This window comes from Pantherophis guttatus, chromosome 1 (genome assembly GCF_059756535.1).
Source record: "Pantherophis guttatus breed Tessera chromosome 1, ASM5975653v1, whole genome shotgun sequence".
NCBI classification, from domain to species: domain Eukaryota; kingdom Metazoa; phylum Chordata; class Lepidosauria; order Squamata; family Colubridae; genus Pantherophis; species Pantherophis guttatus.
The window spans coordinates 250,606,518-250,626,674 of NC_142063.1; the positions used below are offsets into that span (position 1 = coordinate 250,606,518).

General features: G+C 38.6%; 1 protein-coding gene and 1 long non-coding RNA gene across 2 annotated transcripts in view; both read left to right on the top strand.

Moving 5' to 3' along the window:
- The window catches only part of SLC35F1 (solute carrier family 35 member F1), a 233,486-nt gene that overhangs the window by 32,424 nt on the left and 180,905 nt on the right, over positions 1-20,157 (top strand). The window lies entirely within an intron of this gene.
- On the top strand, positions 3,963-12,128 carry LOC117666215 (uncharacterized). Its single transcript, XR_004591685.3, has 3 exons — positions 3,963-6,035; positions 10,259-10,371; positions 11,947-12,128. It is a non-coding gene; the product is annotated as an uncharacterized LOC117666215 (long non-coding RNA).

A 20,157-nucleotide genomic window follows, 5' to 3' on the forward strand; every position in this document is an offset into this window, starting at 1 on the left:
TTCTAGTTCCACCTGATTAAATCTGGGGGACTTTTTTAGAAGTTTCTGTGGAAGAGGGAAAGGAAAAAGAACTTCCCTCTTCAAAAAAACTAGCTTACGTGGCACGATGGCCTCAAAGAAGCAGGAAGGGAAGGCATCAGGGGGGGGATCCCCCACACATAAACATCAAACGCAACTTCCCCCTGCTCAACAGTTACAAACTCAGAAAAAAGAATTTGATGTGGCAGATTTAAAAGAATTTATTTCTAAAACTTTGGATGATAAATTTCAAGAATCACAACAGGAACTTCAAAAATCACATCAGGAATTTTTGCAGGAAATTAATGAAGTTAAAGACATGGTGAAACAGAATCAAATTATGGTGACCAAAAAAATATCAGAAGTGGCGTCTGGCCTGGCAGATTTTATTGGGAAAGTTGATTTTAAAGTTGAAGAATTTAAATCAGAAGTTAATGTTAGGATGAAAGACAATGATTATAAAATTGATGAAGTTGACAATAAAATGCAGAGAATTGAAGATGAGATTGTTATGATACAATTCCGGGCGATGGAATTTGCCATACGGCTTCGGGGAATTCGAGAGGAGGAAAGACAGGACTTGAGACAAGTTTGCTCTGAAGCCCTGGCTAAGATTTTACAAGTTAATCCTGATTTGGTATTTCATAAAATAGATAAAATTTACAGAGTGAACTCTTGGGTGGCCAGGCAAAGACAATTACCCAGAGATGTGGTCATATACTTTACTGAGAGAGAAATTAGAAATGATATCCTGCAAAAATCTTTTCACACTTCTATACAAGTGGGGGGCTCACGGCTTGTAATTTTTAAAGAATTACCTCCTAAAATGCTGAAAGCTAGAAAAGAATTTGGTTTTCTTGTTAAGGAATTGAAAAATTTACAGATACCCTTCCGGTGGGATGCACCAGCTGGGGTAATTTTCAGATATAAGGGAGAAGGATATCGGTTGAATACCGTGGAGAAGGCGCAACACTTTTACAGTACTATTCTTATGGAAAGAACACCATCTCCACGTACATCTACAGTTCTGGAGATTAAGGAGAGTGAAGAGAGGCAATTGAAAGAACAGTCTAAGCAGGAATTAGAAAACGTGCAAGGTGCAGAAGGAGGTATTCTGAGTGAGCCATCGCTGGATTCTTCTCCAATTTTGGATTTGATTCAGTTGACTGAAGTTAAAGATCAACGTATAACTAGAGCTCAATCCAAGCTACTTAAACAGAAGCAACAACAACAACAGGAAAGACAAGACAAGAAGGCAGTTAAGAGCACTGCACAAGAGATTGGCGCTATGGGAGGAGCGAGATCGAAGCTCGCGGATGAACTTCAAGCATATTGCTCCGCGCTCCAGAAAGAGGCTAATGACCTTTAAGTGTTTATCTTGGAATGTCAATGGGTTGAATTCAGCACAGAAAAGGAAAAAATTATTTACATATTTGAAACAATTTAATAATGATATAATATGTTTACAAGAAACGCATATTACAACTCAAGATCAAAAATATTTGATAAACTCAAAACTAGGAGCACATTATATATCTTCAACTTCGCAGAAAAAGAATGGTGTGGTTATTTATGTAAATAAAAAATTAACAGCAAAAGTTATAGAAGTAGATCAAGATGGTAGATTTGTAGCAATTGAATTGTTTACAGCAAATGGTCAAATTCTTTTGATTGGAATTTATGCTCCCAACCAACAACAGGATTATTTTTACAAGATGTTACATACTAAAATATTGCAATGGGACTACAGATCTATTTTAATTATGGGAGATTGGAATGGAGTAATTGATTCTAAATTAGATAAAAAGAGCTTGGCAAAGTCTAGAATTAGATTACCACAGACCTTTTTTGATATGAAAGAAGATATGGAACTAAAAGATGTTTGGAGAATACATAACCCAAATGAATTGGATTACACTTTTTTTTCTGATAGACATAGATCTTTTTCTAGGATTGATTTTATCTTGTTGTCAAATGATCTACTTGTTAAGACAAAAAGAACAAAGATTTTTCCAAGAACTTTGACTGATCATAGTCCTGTATGGATAGAAATCGAGATGGATAAGGTTGAGAGACGTTCTTGGAGATTAAATGAGAACTTGTTTAGATATGAAAAAAATATAATAGAACTTAAAAAGCATTTGAAAGAATTTTTTGAAATAAATTTGAATAAAGGTACCCCAGTTGAAATTGTTTGGGATGCAAGTAAAGCTTATATGAGAGGGGTACTTATCTACATGAATTCTAAACATAGACTGTTCCGACAAAAGAAAAGATCTGAGTTGGAAATGGAAATAAAGAATAAAGAACAGTTACTTATTAAAAACCCAACAGATGAAAGAATACGAAGTGCTATAAAACTTTTGAAAGACCAATTCCAAATGCTTATGGCGGAACAAGTTGCAACAAGTTTACAATACGCGAAGCATAATACATTTTGCAATGCTAATAAACCGGGCAGATGGTTGGCTTACACATTGAGGAAAAAACAAAGTATACGGACTATTGATAGTATTGATATTGGAGGGAAAGAAATCTTTCAACAAAAACTAATTAAAGAAGCTTTTGTGGATTATTATACTAAACTATATGCCAAAGAAGAGGTGCAGAATGGACTTATAGAAAAATATTTAAAGGATAAGAGAGTTACAAAAATTACTGATCAACAAAAGGAAAGAATGAATTATCCTATAACAGAGGAGGAGATAACAGCAGCAATTAAACAGCTAAAAACAGCCAAAGCTCCTGGCACGGATGGTTTGACTGCAGTGTATTACAAAACTTTACAAGCTGAAATGGTGGGACAACTTAGAGATTTATTTTGCAATATTCAACAAGGGGGTAAAATACCCCCATCCTGGACAACTGCTTATATATCTTTGATACCAAAAGAACAAGTTGGTCCTAAAAAACCAGAGAACTACAGACCAATATCTCTTTTGAACACAGACTATAAAATTTACGCGAAGGTATTAGCCAACAGGTTGATGCCAGTAATCCAAAAGGTGATTCATGAGGACCAAGCGGGATTTATTGAGGGTAGATACATGAAGGACAATGTAAGGCAAGTAATAGACTTATTGGAATATCTTGATAAGAATAAACAGATTTCTGCAGTGCTGGTCTTTTTGGATGCGGAGAAGGCCTTTGATAGAGTGGATTGGAATTTTCTACTAAAGACTTTAAAAAAGATGGGCTTTGGGGACCAATTTACACAGGCAATTTCAGCAATTTATCAAGAGCAAAAAGCACAGATTATTATTAATGGAAGTTTGACGACAGAGTTTAAAATTGAAAAAGGAACAAGACAGGGATGTCCGTTGTCCCCACTTTTATTTATTTTAACATTGGAAGTCTTGCTAAATACAATACGGGACTCAAAAATTTTGAAAGGCATAATGATAAGGCAAGAGGATTATAGAATAAAGGCATTTGCAGATGATCTGGTGGTTACCCTATCACAACCAATGGAATCAATAATCTTGATGAACGACATTATACAAGACTATGGTAGAGTTTCAGGTTTTAGAGTGAACTCAAAAAAGACTAAAATGATAGTCAAAAATATGACACAAGATCGTAAACATGAGTTTGAAAGGAGGGCAGGTTTTGAAATTGTACCTAAGGTAAAATATCTTGGAGTTCAGGTTGCAGAATCAAACATGAAATTGTTTCAAAATAACTATGAGGTGTTGTGGCGAGAGGTTCAGAAAGACATGGGGACTTGGAAAAAGCTGCAACTGTCTTTACTTGGAAGAATAGCAGCAGTTAAGATGAACATTTTGCCAAGATTTCTGTTTTTGTTTCAAATGATTCCGGTGCTTAAAAGTGATAAACAACTGAAAGTTTGGCAAACTGGACTTAATAAGTTTGTCTGGAACGAGAAAAAGCCGAGAGTGAAATTGAAAATTATGCAAGATGTTCCAGAAAGAGGAGGCCTTAAACTTCCAAACCTACAGTTATATTATGATGCAGCAGCTTTAACTTTAACAAGTGATCGGTTTGGAAGTAAAAAGGCTGGAATATTGAATGCAGAAAGTTTTGATCTTGAATTTGGATGGCATGCTTACCTATTTTATGATGACAAAGTTGATAAAGTATTTAAAAGTCATATACTTAGAGACTCTTTGATGAGAGTTTGGAAGAAGCACCGACTCAAATGGGATTATAAAATACCGCTATGGCTGGATCTTGGTCATACCTTGTGGAATACAAATATAATGTCACTCGGGGGGTTTTTATACAAAGAGGTTCTTTTTACAGATGCGGGCAGATGGCAGTTGAAGACATTGCAGACACTGTTGGACGAAGGGATTAATTTAACCTGGTTACAATATAATCAATTACAATTGAGATGGAAAGAGGACCAAAAAACTGGTATTATGTTGCATGAGGAAGAATTGGTTAGACATATAAGAGAGAAAGGTCCAATGCATATTAAAAGGCTTTACAATGTTTTGCTAGAAAGGGATTCAGAAACGGAATTAGTTAAAGATTGTATGATTAAGTGGGCACAAAATTTTGAAGAACCAGTGATGTTGGAAACATGGGAAAAAATTTGGGTTCAGAATGTTAAATTTACACAGTCGCAGAATTTGAGGGAAAATTTTTATAAAATGTTTTATAGATGGCATCTAGATCCTAAAAAGTTGTCATGTATGTACCCTAATGTTCAGCCAAAATGTTGGAGATGTGAATGTTTGGATGCTACGTATTATCATGTTTGGTGGACCTGTAGGAAAGTTAAGGCTTTTTGGATAAAAATATGGTGGGTCATGCAGAATGTTTTGAAGAAAAAAATTCAATTTTCTCCACAATTGTTTTTATTGGGCATAGTTAAGGGTTTTACACGGGATGAAACAAAATTAATATTGTATATGATAACAGCAGCAAGATTGTTGATAGGTAAATATTGGAAGAATGAAGCTTTGCCTACTATCGAGGAATGGACTTCGAAGATGGCCAGTTTTGCAGAGATGGCGAAGATTTCAGCATATTTAAAAGATTGTTCACAAGAGACTTATGAATGGGAATGGAAAAGGTGGATAGAATATGTTCAGAACAAATACCAAATTAGAAAGTATCAAATAGCTTTTATTTGAAAACAATGTATTAGAAATATTTTAATATAAAGAGACAAAGAGGGAAAATTATGTAGGGGGAGGGATGGGTTCAGGTATATATATCAGTGTTATTAGTTATGAGTACATAATAGGGAAGTCTGGGGGGGGGAGGGTTAGGGAGGGTTAGGGAGGACGGGAAGTTTGGGGAGGGAGGTGGGGGGGTGAAAAAAAAAGGGGTGAAAATGTAATTGTAAAACTTTTGCAATAAAAAAAAAAAAGAATCTGTGACACTAGCACATTTATTACTGCATAAGCTTTTAACATCAAACAGCTGAGCTAGAAGTCATTCAGACAGTTAACATTTCTAACAGTTGCATAATGATAATCATACTGATGTTGACCATCTGATCAAATCAAGGTTGTTTTTGTCACTTTAAATAAAAACAATTAACCTATGATTGAACAGGGTTGCTCCTTACTTTGTAGTAATGTATGAAAGCTAAATGGCTATGTAACCAAAAAATCAATATACTTTAAAGAAAAAACACACACACAAGCACAATAAACCAGATACACAAAATGGTGAAAGAATGAACAAAAACCTATATGACCTAAAGAAAAAAACAGACAGAAAAAGATTAACACTAGAGAAGAAATTGACTTATTTCATCATTACAACTCAATTTTTGATCCATAAATTAAGCCTAGCTCAGTCTTATCTTTTCTGTGGTAGAAAACTTTTAGAATCTGGAACAGTAGCACTTGTTCATGAGCAAATAAAGGAGTGCTTTTGTCATGCCTTAACAACTGTTTTGTTAACGGTCACTATATATAAGATACATTCACTTCTTTTCTCTTTTCCCTCCTCACCACCCAAAACAGCTGCTCAGATACTTCTTTCTCAGTTAGTTAACCCCCAAGAGAGGTAGGCTATGGTCCAGGAAATAGGCAACAGTAAGTGTACTACTACTTAATTCTGATTATACCATAAGAAGTATATTGGTTAGACTAAGTGTTATAAAATTCTTTTTTGCTTTAATAAATGTCAGTGGCTTTGAACTGACTTGTTATTGTGCTTTTAAAATTATGATGTGTTCTAGCAGTTTGGTCTAATTCTTTCAGCTCTTTTATTAGCCTTTCCCCAGGTTATTGCTACCCAAACATGTCCATCAACATATGTGATGTAAAATAAGAGAAATATATTGCGGGGTCATTAGCAGTGGTGGGTTGCCCCCGGTTCAGACCGGTTCGCAAGAACCGGTAGTAAAACTGGCAGGAGGCTCTGCCCACTGACCCAGACATCATCATAGTTGATCTGCGCATGCGCAGAAGAATGTGTGCGGGCACGAGCAAAGCGAGCACGTGCACACGGGCGCAATGTGAACCGGTAGTAAAGGTAAGTAGAACCCACCCCTACTGTGTTAGGGCAACACAGCTTCCTTAATTTGTACCCATGGCACTTCAGAAGTACCTTAAAATATGTATTTAAAGGCTGAAAGAGATCACCAGAGCCCATAAAACTTCACATACTATCTTGCAAGATTTCAGGATTGCTGACATTTCAGCAATTGTTTAAGACTTCCCCAACTTCAGGGAAGTTCTTGTTTGGATTAAAAGGTAATGTATTGTTTCATTTTTTTAAAAAAAATTGGGGGTACTTTTTTTAAACATATTAGCTGATAAAGTTGAATGGCCAGTGTGCTACAGATTGCAAGAATAAATTATAAATAAATTCCAGCTGTTTAACTTTTATCCTATCTTTTTGCACTGATACCACAGCACGAAGTCACACAGTAGCATCCACCACTCAGAAAAGATGCCAACTCCTATGCCAACAGGTGGCCATTCTATTCCTTAAAACATTGTGGATAGAAAGAGTTCTGGGACAGATGGTTATATTTTGAAACAGAAGAGCAGAACAATCAAATTATTGAGAGTTTCCCCAGTCTGTCACAGAGCTATTGTATACCTTTGCAATTCCTCTAAATCTGTTGCATTTCATTCGGAGGCCCCATGAACCCCCTGCCTTTGTAAACGACTCCACAGGACTTAATAGTGCCATGTTCACGTGTGAGTAAACTTGATCCATGTTGCTGACACTTCAGAGAAAGCACGCAAGACCTTCTCTTTGAGTTGTAGAGGCTCCTTATCCCACATATCATGTAAAGATTCGGTCTAGACAAGCTGGATGGGGAGAAATATTGAGCAATTATGTTGCCTCTGGGATTAATATTCCCACCCACAGGCACGCCAGTTCTTCCTTTCTATTAAACATGGAGGTGGGTTTCGCTGAATGGTTTAACCGAATGGTCCATCTCTAAAAGTTGTCCATTAAATGCAAGGGGGATCCCCTGCTAAGTGGCTCTGTCAGGAATGTGGGGAGATTGAAAGGAACAGTAAAAGTGCAGCTGTGACTGAATGCTGCCCGTGTGGTTGCTGACAGCTGGTGGCCCTACTTCATGCTGCTCCCTGTCTGCCATGCAGCCATCTGCTGCAGCTTTCGTGAATGAGTTTTCCCCCTCTCTTTGGGGGGCAGAACAATGGCTTTGGAATTGTGATCTGCATTCCAATGGGCAGATATGTGCAGGCTCACAACAACACACACACACACACCAACACACACCAACACACACACACACTGGGGTAGGGTGATGGGGGTTGGGTTGGGTTGCTGTTCAAAACCAACTTTAACCAACCAACATGCTCTGTTTTGTTAAGTAACACTTTGCTACCCATTTTCCTACTATAAAGTGAAAAGACTCCCATTCCCTTTGTCATTTCTGTCCTTTGGTGGTACTGGATCTTTTTGGTTTTTTTCTTTTAAATCCTTTTGTTTGGGTATTCTTGCCCTCCCATTCTATCTCTACATAGACACTGCTCTAGCTCTCAAAAAAGAGTGTTTAACCTGTTCAGGAAAGCTGATATTTCTATATATTCTATTTTATATTCTAAATGGCAAAGATGGGAAAGCCTACTAGATGCAAAGGTGAATTTAAGATGGACATATTGCAGGGATCTTTAGGGAAAAGTTTCCTGAAAGAGTCATGCTTTTGTGCAATGGATATACCATCCCACCCCCACCCCCACACACACCAGCAAGACAGGGCATTCATTAGGTACATCAGAGAAATGATCAGATGTATTCACAACAATGAAGTGAACTTAAGATAGATCTGGCTAGAAATGCAAGTAGCAGTTGATTAGATGTTTTGTTCTCTGTGGCATCTGATGTTTCGCTTTATTCCGGACCTTTGTTCAATCGAATCAGATTGAATAGGGGGTCATATAGTTTCAATTTTTTTGAAGGAGGGTTGAATGAACTTTTCTTCTCAGTTGAAAATTACAAATTAATCAACATGAAGAGACTTATAAAACAACCATTTGCTCTTGTGAGCCTATTGCCGTGTTACATGAGTAGTTCTCGACTTGCAGCCGAGAGTCAGCCCAAAATTTCTGTTGCTAAGCAAGACATTTGTTAAGTGAGTTTGGTCCCATTTTATCACCTTTATTGCCACAGTTGTTAAGTGAATCACTGCAGTTATTAAATTAGTAACATGGCTGTTAAGTGAATCTGGTTTTCCCATTGATTTTGCTTGTCAGAAGGTTGCAAAAGGTGATCACTTGATCCCAGGACACTGCAACCATCCTAAATATATGGTTGCAGTGTCATAAATATAAATATACCATCATACATTAGCAACCGACATGTATTTGTGATGCTTGCAGGATCCTGGTATAATGTGATTGCCATTGGTGACCTTCCCAGCTGGCTTCCGACAAGTAAATTCAATAAGGGAAGTGGGATTCGCTTAATGGCCACATGATTCACTTAACAACTGCAGTGATTAACTTAATTGTGGAAAAAAGGTGGTGAAATTCAGTGCATTTCACTTAACAACTGCCTTGCTTAGCCATGGAAATTCTGATCCCAATTGTCATAAGTCAAGGACTACCTGTGTATGAAAGCAGGATTGTATCTAAGCACTAATTTGGACAGCCCTTTGTTAATAATGATGGCTGTTATATTTTTCTGGATGTTTTTCTTGCCTGCAGTAGAAGATCTGATATTCCTCTGGTGAGAAGTGACCCATTCCAGTTCATTCCAATTCTCTGATTCTCAAGAGTTGTTTTAGTTACATGTAAAGATTCCCTTGAGCTCAGCTTTGGGTTCAAGTAGCTTTCTTGGGAACAATATGGAGATTGTTTTCTACTGGGATTTTGTTTCTTGATTTCTATAGTTAACCTGTGCCTTCAGGAGTTCCTGCTGGTTTCCCATCGAAGATCAGATGAGGTCAGCTTTGCAATACATGCCAAGCACATTTCTAGCACTTATCCCTGGTGTGAGCAAAAGGCAATTCTGTTCATGTATAAATTCCCTAATTCAAGAAGGATTTAAACCAGAAACTTGCAGCTCTCTTTTGCCTTTGGTGATATGTTTGGGTACCTTACTCCAGTGGTGGGATTCAACCGGTTCGCACTATTTCGGGTGAATCAGTTGTTAAATTGCTGGCTGGCTGGCCCTGCCCCTCCCCACACCTCCCCCTCCAGAAGTCTGCCCGCAGCCCGTTTTTGCTTTCAGGGGGGTGCAGGAGGCTGAGTGCTGCCTGTCACACCCCCTGACCACATCCACCATGGCCTCGCCCACCATGGCCATGCCCACCATGGCTATGCCCACCCAGCCTGTCATTAGGGCAGAGAACCAGTTCTTAAATTATTTGAATCCCACCACTGCCTTACTCCAATGAGTAACTATAACCTAGGCATAAATTAACTTGATTTAATTATTTTTTTTATATCTTCAAGTCACTATTGACTTCTGGCATCTGTCTGGACAAGCCTCTGTGGTTTTCTTGGCAGGATGTCAAAATTGGTTTTCCATTGCTTGCTTCCTAGGGCTAAGAGAGTGCAACTGGCCCAAGTAGGCTTTATGGCTAAGGCAGGACTAGAACTCACAGTCTCTCTAACATATGTTATATTTGTTAATTAAATTAAATTAACTTTAATTGAATTAGCTTAATTTAAATTAAACGAATCAACAGTTAATATTATTATTCCCATGCATTTCTGCCACATCAACCTTCAGCTGGGGTTGTGTACCAGTAAACCCAAGTCAAGAAATCTTATCTACTCAAATTGCCTCTAAAGAAACAGAACCTGACCTGTTTCTTCCCTGCCAGCTCCTGAATTCCAGCAATTGACTTTTCTAGCTACAGCACCTTGCATGGTTAATTCCTGATTCCATCTGGGAGTAGGAGTTGAAGGTGCTAGAACAGGAAGGAGAAAAAAGCAGGTAAGGTCTTGGAATTTTGCTTGTTATTATAAGGAAACAAATTCCAGTGTATATTTTAAAATGTATATGCTTCCTATACGATGGAAGCGGTATCACATGATCCCTCTCAACGGGAATCGGATGAATTGAACTTAAGTATTCTGCTGAAACAGACTACTTGACCTTTCCAGATGTTTTGGACTCTCATAGCCCCAATTTTCAATTGGCCAGTGGCAAGAAACCCCAGGAGTTTGTATTTCAAAACACCTGTAGGGCATAAGGCACCAATTCTTGCTTTAGGACAGAGGTGGGCAATTCATTTTCTCAAGGGGCCACAATGAGAAATGGAGACTGTTGTGGAGGACCGAACCAATATAACCTAACCCATCACACGAGCTCCTCACACTACTCCAGCCAAGGGACAAGAGCTGCACAGGTGCAAGTCTCTCCTTGACCTGCCATGGCTACCAGTGGACTGAAGGAGCTGACTCAGCTTCTTCTCCTGCCCCCTAAGGTAAAGGTTCCCCTCGCATATATGTGCTAGTCATTCCTGACTCTAGGGGGCGGTGCTCATCTCCGTTTGAAAGCCGAAGAGCCAGCACTATCCGAAGACGTCTCCATGGTCATGTGGCCGGCATGACTAAACGCCAAAGGCGCACGGAACACTGTTACCTTCCCACCAAAGGTGGTCCCTATTTTTCTACTTGCATTTTTTACATGCTTTCGAACTGCTAGGTTGGCAGAAGCTGGGACAAGTAACGGGAGCTGATCCTATTATGCGGCACTCGGGATTCGAACTGCTGAACTGCCAACCTTTCAATCGACAAGCTCAGTGTCTAAGCCACTGAGCCACTGCATCCCTTTTTCATGCCCCCTAAGGTGTGCTTATTTACATTTGATTTCTAATTTCCACTTGACCTCACACAGACTGGACAGGAACACCAAAGGGCTGGATGTGGACCAGGACTTTAAAATGCCCAGATCTGCTTTAGGGGCTAAGCATAAAGGTTAAGCATTCTACCTAATAAAACACTGCAATATAACTATTAACTTATCCACTGAGCTGTAACCTTATATGCTAGGTCGTTCCATGGTGACACAAGTGCTTTAATAATGCAACCACAGCAACCATATTTCTCTGAAAAATGCAGATCTGTGTAGGGGAGCCTTACAGATGTAGAGGTTTGGCATGGTGCCATGGGCATAGCATATTGGGGAAAGCCAGGAAAGAAGTATCAATTTGCCACAAGCCACTTTCTTCAACCCGTCCATAAACAAAATTCACAGAATGTTAATCACATGTAATTTACTCATGAAAACTAATGAGTCACTTAGGGTGAATTGTTGAGTTGTGGAATGCAAAATTGTAAGGTTGTTGCAGGGTCGCAGTTAGCTCTGAAATACATTAAATAAGCCTTATATTGGTTTTCAGAATACCAAGGGCTAATTTGGTTCATACTGCCCTACATGCCTAAGTAATTGAAAGCAGCTTAAGAAACAAATTACAGCTATCAGCCTACACTTTTAAATAGGTGGGTGAATTAAACATCACAGCAAAATAGCTAACTTTGATTCCTTTCTGTTACTGACATTCAGCAGTGGAATGGAAACACCACAAGAGAAGGACTTTTTTGTGGCAAGATATCTGGATGCACCCCTTCTTTTGAAACTGGACAGACTCTTTTCTGGATTGGACTGGATCTGGTGGAACATTTTACTTGCTTGCCCTCCAAAAAAGAGATAAATGGGCATATTTCTTGCAGCTGTGAGAACATGCAGTTGATACTTCCTGTTTCTATCTTACTCGCCTTTGCTCAGTCGGTCAGTTTGGACACTTCCAGTTGATTTGGGTAAGCAATGGCACACTTAAGACAGCAGAGGGCAGACAGAGCAATTGCAGCTGTTGACCTCCAATAAAAGGAGCAACGGCAATAGATGATGGTGTTTTTAACTACCAGGCTATCACTATTACTCTTCTGCATTAGACATGGATTCCACTAAGATAAATCCTGATGCACCAATCTTTTAAAGTTTTTTAGAGTCTTAATAGGCACATGGATAAAGTGATTCCATCAACAATTGTATTTTTGGATTTTCAAAAAGCTTTTGACAAAGTTCTTCATGAAAGGCTTTTGAATAAGCTTGTTGGCCATGAGATAAGAGGACCTATCCTTTAATGCATGGGTGTCAAACTCTATCGCATCATGTGACATATTGTGATTTTTTTTTGCCTTCGCAGAGCCACCGTGAGTGTGGCCTGCATGTCACGCATCTGGCCCACGGGCCACCAGTTTGACACCTCTGCTTTAATGGATTGCTGGGAGGTTTAAAAAAAGCAAAGAGTAGAAGTTAACAGATATTTTTTCTGAGTGATCTAATAAGAAATAGAATTTGAGAAAAATTGATCAGCGCTTCCATATTTCCCCCCAAATGACTTTGACTTGGAGGCAGACAATGAACCGGCCAAGTCTGCAAATGCTACTAAATTATTCAGAGTCTAAAAACCAAAAGTGATAGTGAAGAGCTCCAGAATCTCTTTAAACTGGGTGAAGGGTCAACCAAATTGCTGATGCAATTCACTTTAAATAACTGTCAGATGATTTCAATTTCACATACACACTGATAGGGCATGAGCTGCTTGTGTGGCAGCTGTGAAAAAGGCAAATTTGATGATAGGGATCATTAGGAAAGGGACTGAAAATAAACATGGCAGTATTGTAATGTCTTTATACATATCTATGGCACATCAGCATGTAGAATCTGCATCTAGAGTAGGGTACCTACACTTGAAGAATGATGTAATAATTGAGATGGGCAACCAAAATGATTAGTGGGGCGAACACCTTCTCTGTGGGAAAAGGCTACAACCTTTGGGACACTTTAGCTTGGAAAAAAAGTGAAGCGGGTGGGTATGATCAAAGTGTATAAAATCAGTCATGGCATGGAGAAATTAAGCAGAGAAATATTTTTCTCCCTCTTTAAAACACTAGGACCAATGATTATCCAATGAAACTGATGGAAAAGAGACTTAAAACAGACAAGAAAATACTTTTTCACACAGCACGTAGTTAGTGTGTGGAATTCACATTATTCCATACAATCCACATTGTTCACAAAAATAATGGTAATGCCTAGTACTGTAAATCTGATACCTTTAAAAAAAGAGAACTAACAAATTTATAAGGGTACAGAGCTATGAAGGGCTACCTTTCTTGAAGGCTCCAATATTTGAATATTGGGGTCATTGTCTTCTCAATTACCAGTCAAGGGGACATCTGTCTGGTAGCGATAGTGTCCATCTCTTGCCTGCAAGTATTGGTTGGCCACTGTAAGGTAAAAATGTTCACTAAGACGACCTGTTAAAACAGAATTTTCTTTTGTTCTTATGGGCTCCTGAAAATGTAGCTGATATTATAGTTTAGAACTTTCCCACTTCCCAGGCATTGATGATATTAGCTAGTTGGGGAATGATACTTCTGAAAGCAAATAATTGTGCTCAGCACCAAGGATTCCACAGTTCAACACTGAGCTACAAATACTCTCTTCTTTATGTCTTACATATTGGTGTGGATTTTAAGTGGAAAACACTTTGATATTGGACATTGCCATGGGATATAGTGTGATGCAACTAATTTCATAGGTAATGACCAGCAATTCACTTTTGCCCCTCACTATGTTGACTAGGACTAATGGGACTGAGAGAGTCACAGGTTGCTTATTTCTGACATGCTCCTCAATCAAGTACTTGATTACTGAGAATGGAGTAAATACCATTAAATTATTTGGGGCTTCCTCCCAAATGGTTAAGTTTAAGGTTCTAATATTGATTTTTCAAGGCATATATCAGTTCTTTTTGCTACAGAGGTGCTTGGAAATACTAATAGTGCAGATTATGGACAAGTCTTGAATCTAAATTGCTGAAACAATGTAAAGTCAAACTACAAGCAGTCATTCCAAAGGAAAATAAAACTTATGACCTGGTACTCACCTTGTGGAAAGGACATATGAGATAATTGTGCACCTCTTTCTTAGCACTAAATTGTACCATTTTAATAAATACCTTATCAGAAAGATTTCTTGGTTATTAAAGCCAAGAAGAAAGAATTTAAGAAGCAGAGTCTTGGACTGTTAGCATGTGCTATTTTCTAACTATTTGATTTAAGGAAGAGTCACCTCTTCACCTCATTATCCATTCTTCTTCACAAACGTGAAGATGTTAGATTCCAAGCAGCGTGGACAATAGATCAGAGAAATCCTTCCCTCCAGTTCTTCATTTTTAGCTGCTACCTGGATGGAGCACCTCCTCCCTACACAATGCCTGCCAACTGCCAGGAGTGGGTATGGAAGAGCTGCATTGATCTTTCTTCCCAGTTGAATGAAGGAAAACAAACAGGGATGAGTTTGGGGCAATGCCATGGCTTTGTTTGCTTTGATGTGCTGCTCAGTTGCATTGTGCTGGGAAGAAACGCAGCTTCTTTCTTTATGCAGTGTGCGCTCCAAGATTAAATCCTCAGCAAGTGCCCCTTTCCTAGGCAACAGGGGAAAAGAGCCTGGAATCTGGTCACTTCATTGATAAAACGTGAGGCTGAAAGCATGGCTATTCCTTTGTGCCCAAGAAAATCCAGTTCCTTTCAATGTACTGGAGCCAATATTGGACTTGTTTGAGTTTGTGGTTACCTAATCAGAACTTTTAGAGATTTGACTTTGACCCTGAACTTTGATCTGAATATTTGAAGAGTGAAAGATTTCTTAACTCTGATGAACTTGGCTTTTCCGAAGACTGATGAAAGGTCAGAGTCATTAGATCATTTCTGGGCATAATTTGATTCAATTTGAGTATCCTGCAGGGGTGGGTGGGCTGCTGGGGGTTCAAAGGGGTTTGGGAGAACCTCTAGCTAAGATTCTGTGCAGTTTGGAAATCCCACTCCTGGCTGGCCCCACCCACCCCACCCTGCCCCTCCCAGGAGTCTCTACACAGCCCATTTTGGATGCAGATAAGTGCAGGGCGCGTGCAGAGGCTCAGGGAGGGTGAAAAACAGGCCTACTGGAAGTTTGGGAAAGCCATTTCTGGCCTCCAGACAGCCTTCGGAACCTGAGGAGACCATTTTCACCCTCCTGGAGGCTCAAGGAAAGACTCTGTAGCCCGTGGAGGGCAAACCCCCACCCCCCACCGTGGTGCAGGAGGCCGACTAGCCGTGCCCACCATGGCCACGCCCACCCAGCAATCTGGCAGAGAACCCTTTGCTAAAATTTTTGAAGCCCACCCCTGGCACCTTGTAGGCTTATGGGAGATCTGGGCATCCTCCTGCACTGAGGGAAGCTAGTTTTGGCAATGATTTAATTTCTTCAATATTCCCTATGTATCATTAGTTAAGGATATTGTGGAAATGTAAATGCTCTCCTCCCTGGAAGTATCATTTTTTTTATGCTAATGTGCCCACTTGTGAGTATCTCTTCTTTTTTAAAAGAAGAGAAGGCAGCAACAGCAATGCCCCATGCCAATTACTGGAGCAGCCTAGGACATTACTTTTCATAATGTTGAATATATCTCATTCATTAAAAGATAAACCTTAATGAGCCCTTCCATGTATCCTCTCATCATCTTAGTTGGTGTTGGGCTTTTTCCATGGCAGCATCTGTGACTGCAGATGCTACTTTTTCAATAAGCCTCTTGGGCATTTTTTGTTTCTGTTTTGCCTTGCTCATTTTCTCTTTTCTTAATTTAAATGGGTGCATGGCCATAATAGATGTAGGAAACCATCAGCCTGTGGAGCAGCCACAAATGTATGTATGTATGTATGTATGTATGTATGTATGTATGTATGTATGTAAGTATGTACCGTATGTATATTTCACATTTCTGAACTGTCCATCTCCTCAAAGAGGAATTCTGGACAGTGTACAATAAAACATCAAAACATAAAACACTAAATAAAAATTAAAATGTTAAAATTAGTTGGTGCTATTATAGAAAACAGAAGAGGGCTAATCCTATCTTTGTTGGATCTTGGGTGAGGGCATTTGCTTATGAATAGACCTAGCTATCTCTTTATCTTTTAAGTCAGTGTTTCTCAACCTTGGAAGCTTGAAGATGGATGGACTTCAACTCCCGGAATCCCCCAGCCAGCGCTGCTACCAAGGTTGAGAAACACTGTCTTAAGTGCTGACATCTGCTGTGGGCTATTGAGGAGGGTGAGGGCTATTAAGCATGAGTCTACTTCCTGCCTAAAAAACATGTTTCTCCATTTCTATCCATGGAACTATAATATTCTGCATTTTTAATATTTCCTTGAATATTTCATTCTTCTAGGAGAGGGTAACTTCCTACACTATGTAGCTAGCTAAAGGCTATGGAGTAGGCTAAGTGGCCCATATAGCCTTGTCTTCCAACATCTTGTCACCTTCCCCACCCGCCAGAGTTTTCTGTTTGAGGCAGATGTTTCAATCTGGTAGAGACAGGGTTGGCCATGGAAAGAAAGAGGTTTAAAAACCAGCTGAAAGGAAGAGTATGCATTGAGAATGATTTGAGGTCCAGCTATTGATGTGACTGTTATAGTGAAGGCCCATGGTAGTCTTCAAGCTATTCTCGTCATATAATTTAGAATCCCGTTTGACTACTTACTAGGCTCTACTTTCTATATTAAGTGTTGTGCAAACATCGTGGAGTGTATGCCAAACTTGGAGAGCACTTTAGCCACAGCAGGAAAACAAGCAAAGGGAAAATACAAGGCTTTGAATAATGTGTGAGTGTGCGTGCTTGAGAGAGGGACACACCAGTAAGCAATAATTAAAGCCATTTAGCTTCCTTTGATCTTTTAGTCCTTACTTAAATGTTGCCTAAATGGCATTTTCATAGAATATTTATGCAAAAAAAAAAAAAAAGCGAGGGGGGGGAAACAGATAACTGCTTGCATTCGATGCCTGTTTGCAACTGTTTATCTTGCAAGCTCACTCATAACCTTATCTTTTGGTAAATGTTTTCCATTTATAAATGTCCAATATATTTAGAACTGAGAAACGGAGGACCGTTTTTTATCCCATACATTTTTGTGTCTAGAATTTAAACTGTTTTGGTGCAACGTTTTGTCTTTTGTAAGAGAAAAACACTTTATTCAAAGTTGGCTATGCGCACCCAGTAATCCGTGTCTATTTATTGTGTTCTGGCTGCCTATTATCTTTCAGCTCTGTGTAAGTTTCCCCAGACATGAATTTGCCTCAGCTTTACCTGTTTTCCTCATGACAATATAACTACATAAGCAGACTCTCCACCATAATGACCTAGAGTGCATTTGAGACCGGGTAGTTCAGAAAATGGCAGATGGTTCATAAAAAACAATGTACTACTTTACATCACTTTGTTGGTGTCTGGAATGATAATAACATGACTACACTGTGTGTGTTTTTTTAAATAGTCTTTCTGCAATAACGGCACTGTTAATGCAATCTGATCTCCCAGATGGTTTGCCAAATGTGGCTATGGAATCAGAAGCCAATTAAACATAAGCTGTTCTCTTTTCTCCTACTACTGACTACAGGTAGTCTTCGACTTATGACTGCAACTGAATCCAACTTTTCTGTTGCAAGCAAGAAAGGTATTGAGTGAGGTATTTGCTCCATTTTATGACCTTTCTTGTCACGGTTGTTAAGTAAATCACTTCAGTTATTAACACATTTCAGTGAATCTGGCTTCCCTTGTTAACTTTGCTTGTCAAAAAGTTGCAAAAAGTGATCACAGGACCCCAAGACAATGCAATGGGATGCTGCAATGGTCATAAGTGTGGAAAATGATTGTATGTCAGGGTTTTTTTTAGTGTTTTTGTAACTTCAAATGGTCACTAAAGGAAAGTTTGAGGACTACCTGTTCATGTAGAGAGTTAAAAGTTTTGTGACTTCCTTCCTTCCTTCCTTCCTTCCTTCCTTCCTTCCTTCCTGTTTAGTTACAGAGGTTTTTTATGTATTCTTATTAGAATTCTGGCAAAACAGAATAAATGCAGGTGTGAAATAGCAAATACGGTACCTTAAAAAGTAAGAAGCCTTTGCAATTTGGTGGGATAATCCTTATTTATGGATTAAAAGAAGTTCATGTAACCAGTCAAGCATTTTCAGGAGGTACTATTAGATATGTGTATGTCTTCACCCCATATTGCATGGCCACCTATATGAAATATGATTCATAAGGTACGGACCAATATTGAATGGGAATATGGAATGTTTTTCAGCTGATGAGAACGGTTGTTAAGATGAAGTCACTTTCCATCCCAGGCTTTGGGGATCCCGATCAAAAAGTTCCCTGCGCTTTTAGCCTTCTGGAAAGCTGTGAAGATCTGGCTGTTCTCCAAGCATTGAGTTAGAATGAAGGTTGAATTGCGGGGATGATTGATCTGGTGCCTAGGAGGAAGGGTACTTTAGTTTTTAGCTATGTTTTTATGAATAGTTATGAGCCATTTAGAGTCATTTTATGAGGCAGCCATATAAATCCTGTAATTAATACATAAATATAAAGCTTTATTATTATATATAAATTTAAAGGGTCAGTCATACACATAGAACACACTGTTTTTATTAACTCCAGAGTGCTTATTTTACCTACCTACTATGTATTTGTTTAAGTCTTAATTAGACTGGACTTCTAATTTCTTTTTAATTTTCCTTCAAGAAGAATTTAATTCTTTGATGAAAATATCAAGGTGTGTTTCACAGTAATTTTTGTAATGCTGCAGTTAAAATACCAGAGCAGATTTAAAGAAGAGATAAATAAATATAATCGGCCTATCAACTTTTCAGTGTTCTGTCATCCTGAAGGTTGTAAACTTTCAACTCAAAATATCTGTTACTTTCATTATATTACAACTACTACTCCATATCTTCTTTAAAAGTTTTCTTATTATATGTTGATGCTACAACTTCTGATTTTTTTACATTAGTGGAAATTGGGGTTAAATATATAAGCCCTGCTTTCTAATCTTTTTGCTTTGCTTGCCCTTTTGAACTGAAGTGAATTTTAATATGCATGGCATCAGAGAACTCTGATAGGCAGAACAGGGCAGGTGGTGAAATAACTTTAATTAGCATATAAGATTTCTGAAAGCATAATTGTAAAGTATTTAGGAAAGCATGACCCACTGGGAATAATCAAATGATTGATGAAGGCTCCAGCTTCTCTCAAGAGAAAAGCAAATTTATCATTTAACAGAGGCAGTTAATATATCTAAACCAAGATATTCAGTGGAAGCCTATGGGATTTTTTTTTCTTTTTAACTACTATAAAAGCCATTCAGGCTTACAAATTCTTGAGATACAAAATAAAGCTGTGATACATATAAAATGCAATCTCTCAGAAATCTTTAAAGAAACCATTTGAAATAACGAATTTATAGTATGAATCTACAGTTTAACATTCCAATAGAATCTTACTTATTGTTTTTAAATTTATGGAGCAACAATTGATTGAGGGACTGGAGGCTAGAACATATGAGGAACGTTTGCAGGAACTGAACATGGCTAGTCTAGTTAAGAGAAGGATCAGGGGAAACATGATAGCAGTGTTCCAATATTTGAGGGGCTGTCTCAGAGAGGAAGGGGTCAACCTGTTTTTCAAAGCACCTGAATAATGTATGGAAACTGATCAAGGAGTGATTCAATCTAGAAATAAGGAGAAATTTTCTGACAGTGAGAACAATCAACCAATGGAACAGTTTGCTTTCAGAAGTTGTGGGAGCTTCATCACTGGAAGCTTTCAAGAAGAGACTGGACTGCCACCTGTCAGAAATGGTGTAAGGTCTCCTGCTTGGGTGGGGGGGTTGGACT